Source organism: Empidonax traillii, unplaced genomic scaffold (assembly GCF_003031625.1).
Source record: "Empidonax traillii isolate 1590-97213 ecotype Southwest subspecies unplaced genomic scaffold, ASM303162v1 scaffold286:size1162393, whole genome shotgun sequence".
NCBI classification, from domain to species: domain Eukaryota; kingdom Metazoa; phylum Chordata; class Aves; order Passeriformes; family Tyrannidae; genus Empidonax; species Empidonax traillii.
This window is the reverse complement of record NW_020955479.1, coordinates 892883-896573: the sequence shown is the minus strand read 5'-3', so window position 1 is coordinate 896573 and position 3691 is coordinate 892883.

Below are 3691 nucleotides of genomic sequence, written 5' to 3'. Positions count from 1 at the left end.
TTGAGTGCTGGGGACCAGGGGAGCAAGGCACGTGTGTGCTCAAGGTTTAGGAGCCTGGGGACAGGCTTGTCACCCCAAGATTTGGGGAGCTAAGGGGCATTTGAGGGACAGTCCACACAGTCAGAGCTGTGACAGAGATGGGCATTGTCTAGTTCAAAAGCTAATTAAGCAACTCCCCTTGAGTGCAAGTAAGCAAAGCCAGCAAAAAGTGGCATTTCTGAGAATTCCAAGGAACTTCACAAGAAGGGGTGACACAGCTCCTGTGAGACAAACTTCTGCAGGGTGGGGGGAGAGCAAAGCTGAGAGATGCCAAGCAAAGGGCTGGTGTCCAGCCCAGAGCAGGGCTGTGAGATGGTGTCCTGCCTGCAGACACCTTGTGGGGTGCAGGAAACATCCCCCTGCCCTGGGCAGCTCCTCACAGCCCCTCCTGTACCCCCTTCCCAGCAGCAGTGCCACGGCCACTCGTGACTCCTCTGGGCAGGCACCTCCGGATCTTGGAGCTTGGCTGGACAAAAAAAAAACATCCCTTTTTTTTCAGAGCAACCCAGGAGTCAGGACCAGCATCAAAGAGAAAGTTATTTGTGTGTGTTCTGGAAGGAAAGGCACCATGAATATGGAGTGTCCCCTGCCAGGATGGCAATGAGTATCTCCAGCCAGGCTTCAAGAGGCTTCATCACAGTGCACACAGCTCCACTAGCCATGCGTGGCTGTCCCAGAGCAGTGCCAGATGTTCTTCAAGCAGAAGAAATGAGGCAAGGCAGATGCTGGCAACCTCCACAGCACAGGAATCCAACTCTCTTTTTCCATTCACTTGAGAGGAAATCAGAGTTGGATCCCATCCCCACGAGTGGAGGGGTGAGCAGGGTGTATCAGCTCCTCAGATGGGACCCAGCACAGCCCCTGGAGTACCAGGATGTTGTGACAAACATCTCCCAGCATTTAATTTTTATGGTGTTTCAGCCTGAATGACTGTGCATGGGAAAGCTCAGAGAGGAGATTTTTTTTTTTGTCTTGCACTGGTACTTCCCTGATTCGACTCAGCCCCTCAGAACCCTTTTGAGACTTTCAGCTAAAAAATATTCTCCTTAGCAGCAGATGGATAAAACATCAGGCAGAAGACGATGTGTGGCTGTGACAGCAGCCAAACCCAACAAAACATTTGCTTCAAAGCAGGAAGAGGGATAGCGTGTCCAGCTGGGAAAAGCAGGAAATGGTTTCTAAAAGAGTGAAAGAAGGGGACAGAGAAGGAGATGATTGTGTAAGACATGATGTTTCAATTAGAGCAGGCCTGAATGATAACAGAAGTTCGTGAACTCGTGTTCTAGGCAAAAGTGAGGTGTTTGGTTTGTTCCTCTGCATCTTCATCCTGGCACAGACATCAGATGATGTTTTATGGACAGGTAAATGGATGCAGCTATAGGAAATAGTCAGCTCTTGGAGCTTGGCCCTTGCTTTGGGCAACTTCTTTCATTCTATCTATCTATCTATCTGTCTGTCTATCTATCTGTCTATCTGTCTGTCTATCTGTCTATCTTTCTGTTTTATCTTTTTCTGTCTTCTGTGCCCCAAAGCCATCCATCAGCCAGCCATCAGCTCCTCCAGCCACAACATCCACCAACATGACCCAAGGCATCTTCCTTCTCATCCAGGCACGTGAAGGAAGCTCTTTTTGCCCACCACCACCTGCCCCAGACTCCAGTGGGAAGGGGGGGTTGGTGCTGTCAGGACTGAGCTGTAAATGGTCAGTTTTCTTCAGCTATTTCAGTACTGTGGCCACAGATGAACTAAGAGGCAGAGTCTGCACTGGGCTACAGGAAATACTCCTTATGTTCCAAATCCCAGGAAACATAAATTAATTAATTAATTCATTAATTAAAGCAAGTGCCACAGGATGAGGGGAGGATCTGAGGCAGTGCTAATCCTCACCTTAGGCAGCTCAGGACACCTCCTTGCTGGCACTGGCTGCTGGCATGGGCTGCAGCTTCCTCCACCCACAGACCTCAGTTTTCTTTGGCCTCATTGTGAGAAATTCATTTCATGTTCTACATGCAAAATCCTCTGAAGGGTTCTCAGGATGCTAAGCAGGAATTCAGAAAGAACAACAAAAAGAAGTAAGAAGGGATTTTTTTGTTGTGGGTTTTGTTTTGGTTTGTGGGTTTGGGTTTTTTTGTTGTTGTTGTTGGGTTTTTTTTGCTTTTTTTGCTGTAATTTGAAAGATAACTGGCCTTGAAACTGCTGTTTGTTTCCCTCTGAAGACAGGACAGAAGCCTCCTGCCAACCTCACGTCACAGGCCTACATTTCACAGGGGGATCTGTGATTGACTCCCGCGAGGGACTGAGGAGGAAAAACGGGCTCTGGTGAGTAAATTATTGCACAACATCTCCTACATCTGATTTCCTGTGTTTGCAGAACATCTATCCCTGTCCTGGCGCTTTCCTGGAAGATGCTGCAGCGGCTACAGGGAAAACAGATGGGGGAGTCTGAGTGGGAGGGTTGGAGAGCAGCAGCTCCTTGTCCCCCCTGGACACCCTCACAGGGGTGTCCTGCACCAACCCCTCCAGCCTGAGATGGAAAGCTAAAAGTTGAGCTGGATTTCAAAAGCACCTGGAGAAACTCGTGCAAGAGAAAGGCAGGGAAGGGGCAGTGATCACTTGTTCTGTCCTCCCAAAGGACCCCAAAAAAGCAGCCAAAGGAGGTGCTGGGTCGCTGCTCTCTGTGGGCCTCGTTAACTCACTGGGAACTATCTTGTTAAACTTTGGGCATGTAAACCCAAGAAGGAAAAACTGGGAGAGAAGGAGCTCTTTATTGGGAAGAAATCACTTTTTTTTCTTTTGTTACAAGCTGGATGTGGGCTAAGTGGCCAAGGCCAGGGTGGAAGGCGTCCCTGCTCATGGCAGGGGTTGGAACAAGATGATCTTTAACACCCTTTCCAGCCCAAACCATTCTGGGATTCTGCTTTACCAACAATAGCACTTCAAAATCGTCTGTTCAAGTGAAATACAGACCATAATTTTCTTGAAGTGCAAGGTTTCCAGCAGAAGGGCTGCAGGTCAGTGCTCCATTCAAAACAAACACTTCTGCTCTGCAGTCATAGAACCATTAAGGTTGGAAAAGGCCTCCAGGATCATCCAGTCCAGTTGTTGATGGCTGATCTCTTCCTTCTGCAGCCTCGTTTCTGCCCTTTCTAGGAAGGGAAAATTGCCATTGCTGAGAAAAAAATGCTGATTTGCCATTTCCAGGTGTCTCACCTCAAACTCAAGTGCCCACAGACCCCCACAAGGGTTAAACATGACCTGTGGGGGAAACGCTTTTGATCTCACCTGGGAATCCAGAGATGGAGACCTCTGAGGCCACGAGACACCTTGTCCTCTCTGCTCCACGGAGCCCTCCTGGGTTTGTGCTGCTGCTGGATCTGCTTTTTGCAGGAGAAACCTCTGCGAGCTGCTGGCTGTCAATATGCTACAAGAGTTTCCTTAGTTTTGGAGCAGGGAATGAAGGCACTGGAGGGGGGAAATAGGAGTCAGTGCAGAAAGGCCACGGGGACACAGGCAGTGGGCGTCCCGACAGCTGCTTGCTCTCAAAGCAGGGCTCATTTTCTCGAAATCAAACTCGGAGTTTGTCCTTCTTTTTTTTTTTTTTTCCTTTTTTTTTTTTTTTTTTTTTTTTTTTTTTTTTTTTTTTTTTTTTTTT